Below are 8,922 nucleotides of genomic sequence, written 5' to 3' on the forward strand. Positions count from 1 at the left end.
ATAGTCACTGAAAAGCGAAGGAAAATCAACTGCAGCTAGATCTAAACTCCCAACCTCCTGGTTGCAAGATGGCTAATCTACCCACCGGGCCACTAGAGCCTGCAGTCGGTCATACAGTAGATTGCAAATAGAATAAAAGGAAGAAAGGTTTGATTATCTGACCTCTGTTAGATATCTTCTCCTAGATAGAGAATCTATAAATATCTGAGCCTACCGCACCTGGTCTTCCAAGGCAGGTACCCATCCAGGTACTGACCAGGCCTGGCCCTGCATAACTTCTGAGATCAGATGAAATTGGGTGCATACAGGGTATTGTGGCGGTAGACCCAAATAAATCACCCTTGTAGATGAGACAAGGACACTCCTTTCCAGATTCATTCCCTTCCCTGGGAAAGATGGACAAGATCTCTAAAATAGAATTAGCTCGAAGGAAGGCTGACACCCGAGCCCTATATTGTCCAGAAAAACACGCAATACCCTGGGAAAGGAGGACATACAAGACCTAAAGTCTGTCGAGGATGATGGAACTCAGAAACTTGAAGAGATCCCAAATCAAAGGGACAATAAATCCTTCAGGTCCTATGTTCAATGAACAGCCCCCACATGAAGGTCAGAATCTGAGTTACTAGAGGAGAATACCTAGATCCCATTTCCAAACTGGGACTCGGTAGTTCCTCCCAGAGAGTAAGGTCCTGAACCCAGTTCAAGGAATGCCTCTCATCATACCTTTGCAGATACTCTAGAAAGAGAAACCTGCCCCTGGGAGGAAATCTTAAATTAGACACAAGTCCAAACAAAGACTCATCCTTAAAAGGAGAATTCAGAAGCGAGGGACAGGAGGAAACATCAAATATAGAACCTATAACTGCAGAACTATAAAGCCTAGGCTGTATAACTAAACCACAGATAGGCTTCTCAGATGAAGATTCCAGCCACAAAGCTTGATGGCTAGAACAGCAAGTTTAATAAGACCAGACATTGCTCTAAAAGAACAATAAAACCTCCAGCTTCTTTCCATGGGTCCGTAAAGGAGCAGCTACCCTCCATAGGGATCAAAGATCTCTGAGCCATAGTAAAAAATCTCCCTTCTACTAGGGCACCGTGCATTTGAATGGAGTCAGCAACAGGAAAATCCTTTTAAAGTACAAGAGACCGGGAGAAAGGTATCCCTAGCTTTTCCTACACCTGTGAAACTTTCCATAGCACGTCTAGAAACATTTCCTCAAAGGAAGGAACATCATAAAATTGATCAAATTTACCAAGCTTCCAAGGGTTGACAACAACAGGCATCTCAATGTTGTCCAAGTAGCTAAAACTTCCCATAACAGTACACGAGGTGTGCAAGCATACATCTGAAGGAGATGACTTCAGCATCAGATGAAGGAATTATACTGTCCAAATCTGAGATTTTGTCCTCAGAACTACTGGTGAAGCTTCCTCACCAGACTAGGAGCGAGAACAAACTGCATAGCAGAAGGTGGAACAGAAACCTCACTATCTGAATCTAAAATGTCCTCTTGCACTTTACCTATAGGTAAGGGAAAGAAAGCAGATAAAGTCACAGGTACCGCAGAGGATACCTGAGCTTCAAAATATGTAGGCAAAAAAACTCCTCCAGGAGATTGAGAGGAACTGCAGGGCACTGCATGTGATGCCATAGGGGCTTGGGTCAGATAAGGAGAAAACTGTGGCATTGCCTAAACAGCATCATCCTGGGAGATATGAGGTTCAGAGGGTTATTGAAACTAAGGGGAACCACAGGGCACTGCCTGTGACACCAAAAAGGCTTGGACGTATAAGAGAAGCTGTTGCATATCTAAACAGCATAATCCTGAGAGAAAAAAGGTTCCTAGGCAACAAAGCATCTGAGACATTGCACAACCTAGGTTATCAAGAAGAATAAAAACTTAAAATTAAAGACAAATTCATATTAATTAATACTCAAGAACAGCCCCCCTGTTCCATTAAGTACATTAGCCCCACATTGAGTCTTTATTAAAGAAGATAAACTCATACTGGCTATAACAATAACAATGTATGTACCCTTTATAAAGGTCTTAAAAATTGTTGTATGCTATTTGTGTCACAAAATAAATAGTGTCTTTAACAATCTCCAAACACAACAAAGCAGCAGATTCCAGCTGGTTCAGCCATAATGACTCGAACTGCTGTCGCTGCACTGCTTAGGGCAGGATGATCAAATGCGGCTTTAAACTTTAAAAAACCTGTGTCTTAGCCCTCTCATCTATTTGTTATATACAAAAAAATTGTTAAATAGAACTTGCGCCACAAGAGAGCTGCTCCGATCTCCACCTGAAGAATGAGGCTGGACTACAGGCAGTATTCCTATAGCCCAAAATGGCACCGCTCCGTCTCTAGAAAAAATGTGGCGGAACAAGACTGCATGAATACGAAGCTCGCAACCATCGCGCTTCATCCGGCCATAAAGGAATGTAATATCTTTAACAATCTCCTAACTCTTATCGCACTGAGCTCCTAACTCTTATCACACTGAGTACTTCCTTCAATTAAACAAAAACAGAGGAAAAGACACCTACACTAAACCAAGCCATCAGAAAGGGAGAGCGCGCTATCCTCTAGACACAAAAAACATAAAAATCGTATATGTTCTGTCTCATTTCTCTTTACATAAGGATTGAGCCCACTGTACCAAATTTTTGTATACAAAGGTCTTTGGGGATTAGTATATAAACAATCTGAGCCTCAAATTAGGGTTAACCCCTTCTATCCTGAAGTAGATTAACTCCTAAGTCTCTCCAATTACATGAAAGTGCCTGCTCACTGTCATAAATTGTCCTTATTAAGGATTTCTTGTCCCAAATTAAATAAAGATAGGTCTGAGCCCCTGCAGTGTCAGCCTCCTAAACCCAGATGACAAAGGGTACTTACCTGCACATTCAGCTGTCTGGCAGGAGGACAGCTCACCCGGTATCAGAGGATGCCGCTCCTCACAGTGACCTGTGAATAAAAGAAAGATCAGAGTAAACCTACTCAGGCTTTCTATACCAGGACAGCAACATGTTAGGAAAATGCAGCAAGACCTATCTCACAAGTTCCTAACTGCTTTAAAGCCACCACTGCCCAACTGAAGAGACTAATGTGGAGTATGGCTAGACCCAACCTCGAAAAGAATTTCAGAGTAAACCTTCTCTGGCATTCAAAATAAAAAAAATTTGATTGAAGTTCAATTTTCTTCAGACACCAAAAATGTCACCTCCTCCTTGCACCGAAGGCAAAGAGAATGACTGGGGGTTGTGGGAAGGGAAGTGATACTTAACAGCTTTGCTGTGGTGCTCTTTGCCTTCTCCTGCTGGCCAGGAATGATATTCCCAACAGTAATTGATGATCAGTAGATTCACTGTGTCTTAATAAAGAAAAATATTATTTAACTGTCAATATGTTTATTAATTTAACCTGTGAACACATTTTGAAGAAGAAAAATTAAACTCAAAATTGTATTCACTTTAAACTGTCGAATTGTGTACAGTAAACAACAACTTTGCAATGTAGTTTTATTATTTATTTTACTGTACTTTTACTCTGAAAACTATAATATTTCAAACCCCACAGTTATGCTTTGGTGCATTACATGGAATGTAGGACACTGACTCTCCTTCATGCTGCACAGTTATTGGCTGAGATGTGCAGGAGCTTGTTAAAGGGACAGTCTAGTCAAAATTAAACTTTCATGATTCACTTTTATCATCAAATTTACTTTGTTCTCTTGGAATTTTTAGTTAAAAGCTAAACCTTTGCATGCTCATATTCTAATTTCTAAACCCTTGAAGGCTGTCTCTTATCTGAATGCATTTGACAGGTTTAAACAGCTAGAGGGTGTTAGTTCATGTGTGCCATATAGATATCATTGTGCTCACGCCTGTCAAGTTTCTTATGAGAGGGCACTGATTGGCTAAAATGCAAGTCTGTCAAAAGAACTGAAATAATGAGACAGTTTGCAGAAGCTCAGATACAAGGTAATCAAAGAGGTAAAAAGTGTATTAATATAACCGTGTTGGTTATGAAAAACAAGAGAATGGGTAATGAAGTGGTATCTATCTTTTGAAACAATAACAATTCTGTAGTAGACTGTCTCTTTTATACACATAGATAATTAGGCACAGAAAAGGTAGTAAAATGAACAACATTCAAGAACAGCTGGCTCAGCAGCCTAATCTGTTCAGAACCAGCAGTTCTCTCTCCTGAGTAGTACTTTAACTAGAGAAGTGAGTACACCCTTATGCAATATCACTTAAATGTCAAATGATTCAAAACTGTTTCACCTTAAAGCACTGGTTTTCAAACCTGTCCTAAGGCCCCTCCAACAGGCCAGATTTTGAGGATATCTGAACTAGAGCACAGGTGAAATAATCAGTTGATTAATAAACATGCGGCTAGATTACGAGTTTTGCGGTAAGAGCAGCTCGGTGCTAACTTGCAAGTTATTTCCACCGCTCACCTCCCTATAGCGCTGCTATTACAGGTTTTTATAAACCCGGAGTTAGCAGGCAATATTGCAGCGTTGAGCAAAATTGAGCTCCATACCACACTCAAATACCAGTGCTGCTTTGAGCTGGTTTTACATGCTCGTGCACATTTTCCCCATAGACATCAATGGGGAGAGCTGCTAAAAAAAAGCCTAACACCTGCAATAAAGGAGCGTAAAGCTCTGTAACACAGCCCCATTGATTCCTATGGGGAAAGAAAAGTTACACCCTAACATAAAGCCAGAGTTTAAACACCCCTAATCTGCCGCCCTTGACATCACCGACATCTACATTACACTTATTAACCCCTAATCTGCCACCACAGACATCACCGACACCTACCTACACGTATTAACCCCTAATCTGCCACCCCCAATGTCGCCTCCACCTACCTACACTTATTAATCCCAAATCTGCTGCCCCTGACATCGCTGACACCTACATTACAGTTATTAACCCCTAATCTGCCGCCTCCGACATCGCCGCCACCTACCTATACTTATTAATCCCTAATCTGCTGTCCCTGACATCGCTGACACCTACATTACAGTTATTAACCCCTAATCTGCCGCCTCCGACATCGCCGCCACCTACCTATACTTATTAATCCCTAATCTGCTGTCCCTGACATCGCCGACACCTACATTATAGTTATTAACCACTAATCTTCCGCCCCTGACATTGCCGCCACCTACCTACACTTATTAACCCCTAATCTGCCGCCCCCAATGTCGCCTACACCTACCTACATTTATTAACCCTTAATCTGTCGCCCCAATGTCTCCGCTACCTACCTACATTTATTAACCCCTAATCTGCTGTCCATAACATTGCCGCAACCTACATTACTGTTATTAACCCCTAATCTGCTGTCCCTAACATCGCCGCCACTATACTAAAGTTATTAACCCCTAAACCTAACCCTAAGTCTAACCCTAACACCCCTAACTTTAATATAATTAAAATAAATCTAAATAAAAATTACTATCATTAACTAAATAATTCCTGTTTAAAACTAAATACTTACCTATAAAATAAACCCTAAGATAGCTACTATACAACTAATAGTTACATTATAGCTATCTTAGGTTTTATTTTTATTTCACAGGCAAGTTTGTATTTATTTTAACTAGGAAGAATAGTAAGTAAATAGTTATTAACTATTTACTAGCTACCTAGTTAAAATAAATACAAATTTACCCTATTGCATCAGCCAATAGGATTTTTTCACCTTTAATTCCGAATGGCTGATAGAATTCTATCAGCCAATCGGAATTCAAGGGATGCCATCATGGATGACGTCCCTTAAAGGAACCTTCATTCTTCGTTAGCTGTCATCAGAAGAGGATGCTTCGCGCCGGAAGTCTTGAAGATGGAGCCGCTCCGTGCCGGATGGATGAAGATAGAAGATGCCGTCTGGATGAAGACTTCTGCCGGCTTGGATGAAGACTTCGGCCCGCTTGGATGAAGACTTCTGCCGGCTTCGTTAAGGATGGATGTCCGGTCTTCAAAAACTGTAAGTGGATCTTCGGGGGTTAGTGTTAGGTTTTTTTAAGGGTTTATTGGGTGGGTTTTATTTTTAGCTTAGGGTTTGGGCAGAAAAAGAGCTAAATGCCCTTTTAAGGGAACCATCCCATACAAATGCCCTTTTCAGGGCAATGGGGAGCTTAGGTTTTTTAGATAGGATTTTATTTGGGGTGTTGGTTGTGTGGGTGGTGGGTTTTACTGTTGGGGGGTTGTTTGTATTATTATTTTACAGGTAAAAGAGCTGATTTCTTTGGGGCAATGCCCCACAAAAGGCCCTTTTAAGGGCGATTGGCAGTTTAGTTTAGGCTAGGGTTTTTTATTTTGGGGGGCATTTTTATTTTGATAGGGCTATAAGATTATGTGTAATTAGTTTAAACATTTGATCATTTATTTTTTATTTTGTGTAATTTAGTGGGTTTTTTTTGTAATTTAGTTAATTGTATTTAATTAATGTAATTTATTTCATTGTAGTGTAAGGTTAGGTGTTAGTGTAAGACAGGTTAGGTTTTATTTTACAGGTACATTTGTATTTATTTTAGCTAGGTAGTTAGTAAATAGTTAATAACTATTTACTAACTAGTCTACCTAGTTAAAATAAATACAAACTTGCCTGTGAAATAAAAATAAAACCTAAGATAGCTACAATGTAACTATTAGTTATATAGTAGCAAGCTTAGGTTTTATTTTACAGGTAAGTATTTAGTTTTAAATAGGAATTATTTAGTTAATGACAGTAATTTTTATTTAGATTTATTTTAATTATAATAAAGTTAGGGGTGTTAGGGTTAGACTTAGGGTTAGGTTTAGGGGTTAATAACTTTAGTATAGTGGCGGCGATGTTAGGGACAGCAGATTAGGGGTTAATAATATTTAACTAGTATTTACGATGCTGGAGTGCGGCGGTTTAGGGGTTAAAATGTTTATTATAGTGGCGGCGATGTCTGGAGCGGCAGATTAGGGGGTTAATAATTTTATTTTAGTGTTTGCAATGCGGGAGGGCCTCGGTTTAGGGGTTAATAGGTAGTTTATGAGTGTTAGTGTACTTTTTAGCACTTTAGTTATGAGTTTTATGTTATGGCTTTGTAACATAAAACCCATAACTACTGACTTTCAGTTTACGGTATGGATCTTGATGGTATAGGCTGTACTGCTCACTTTTTGGCTGGACAGGCAAACTCGTATTACCGGCGCAAAGGAAGTCCCATTGAAAAAGGACTTTTTAAAAGCTGCAGTGGTTATGTTGCGTTACGGACAAAAAAGTGTGTGTTACAGATATACCTGCAAGACTCGTAAAACCAGCGGTAGTGAAAAAGAGCCATAACGCTGCTTTTTCACTCATACCGCAAAACTCGTAATCTAGCCGATGGTTATTTTACCTGCTTTCACCCAAGGCAATCCTGAAAATCTGGCCTGTTAGGGAGGCCTGAGGGCAGGTTCTAAAACCAGTGCCTTAATGCAATTGTGTTACTTTTAATTTTTTCAGTAGTGTATTTGATCTTATGTAAAATGTAAAAACCTTAACAGTTTAGATTTACTATATTAAAAATACTGTCCCCACATTAGGAACTCAAGTCTTTCATTACTGAAATTAAAATCTTTTATTTTGTCAAATACTTTGCATGTCCTCCTTTATTTTTAATGACAGACTCCATTCTTCTGGGCATAAAGGATACCAGTGTTGCACAGATTTCTGGAGCGATGTTCTGACATTCTTCAGAGACAATTTTTCAGGTGCTCTTTGCTGGAGGGATTGTGTTGCTCTACCTTTCTCTTTAAAGTACCCTAAAGGTGTGCTATTGGATTCAAGGCAGGTGACATACTTGGCAATGTCATAGTTTTCACTTTTTTCTTCTTTAGAAACTGCTTTGTGATTTTGGCAGTGTGTTTTGGATCGTTATCAGGCTGGAATATTCTTCTGCCAACCTTCCTGAGACAAAGAGGGATATTTATCAAGCCGTCAACCGCAAATACGCTGGAATTCCGCAGCGTAATTGTGGCGAGCCTGATTTGCCCCATTTATCAAAGCCTACAGACCGGCAAAAGTTGAAATTTGTGACGTAATATACGATCCGCCGGTCTCAATCAGACACAGATTGATGCTTACGTCATTACAGATGTTCCGAATAAATATTCGGCACTATCTGACAACTTTTGCTAGTTATCACATGTCTAACAGGTACGCTCGGCGCTATTCCGGCCCAGCATACCTGGTTTTCAATCCGCCACCCCGGAGGCTGCAGATGCCATAGGAATCAATGGGAGTCTGAAAGCAGCACCCCATTGATTTCTATGCTAGAATAAAAGTAACATTTATACCTAACCCTAACATAAGATCAGAGTCTAAACACCCCTAATCTGCCGCCCCGACATCGCCGCCACCTACATAATGTTATTAACCTCTATCCCGCAGCTCCCCGACACCGCTGCAACCTAAATAAAGTTATTAACCCCTATCCCGCCACTCCCGGAGCCCGACGCAACCTAAATAAAGTTATTAACCCCTATCCCGCCGCTCCCGTACCCCGCCGCCACCTACATAATGTTTAATGAACCCCTATTCCACAACTCCAATTCCAATCAACCAATAGAATGCGAGCTCAATCCTATTGGCTGACTGGATCAGCCAATTGGATGAAAGCTCAATCCTATTGGCTGATTGCAACAGCCAATAGGATTTTTCCCCCCTTAATTCCTATTGGCTGATAGAATTCTATCAGCAAATCGGAATGTAAGAGACACCATCTTGGATGACATAATTTAAAGGAAACTTCATTCTTCAGTCGCCGTCATAAGAAGAGGATGTTCCGCGCCAGATATCTTGAAGATGGAGCTGCTCTACACCGGATGGATGAAGATAGAAGATGCCGTCTGGATGAAGACTTCTGCCCGG

The 8,922-nt window shown here is 40.4% G+C and overlaps 1 pseudogene; it reads right to left on the bottom strand.

The window, feature by feature from the left end:
• Positions 1-207: 207 nt before the first annotated feature.
• LOC128640616 (uncharacterized) lies at positions 208-326 on the bottom strand (annotated as a pseudogene).
• Positions 327-8,922: the final 8,596 nt, after the last annotated feature.

This window comes from Bombina bombina, chromosome 9 (assembly GCF_027579735.1).
Source record: "Bombina bombina isolate aBomBom1 chromosome 9, aBomBom1.pri, whole genome shotgun sequence".
Classification (NCBI taxonomy): Eukaryota; Metazoa; Chordata; class Amphibia; order Anura; family Bombinatoridae; genus Bombina; species Bombina bombina.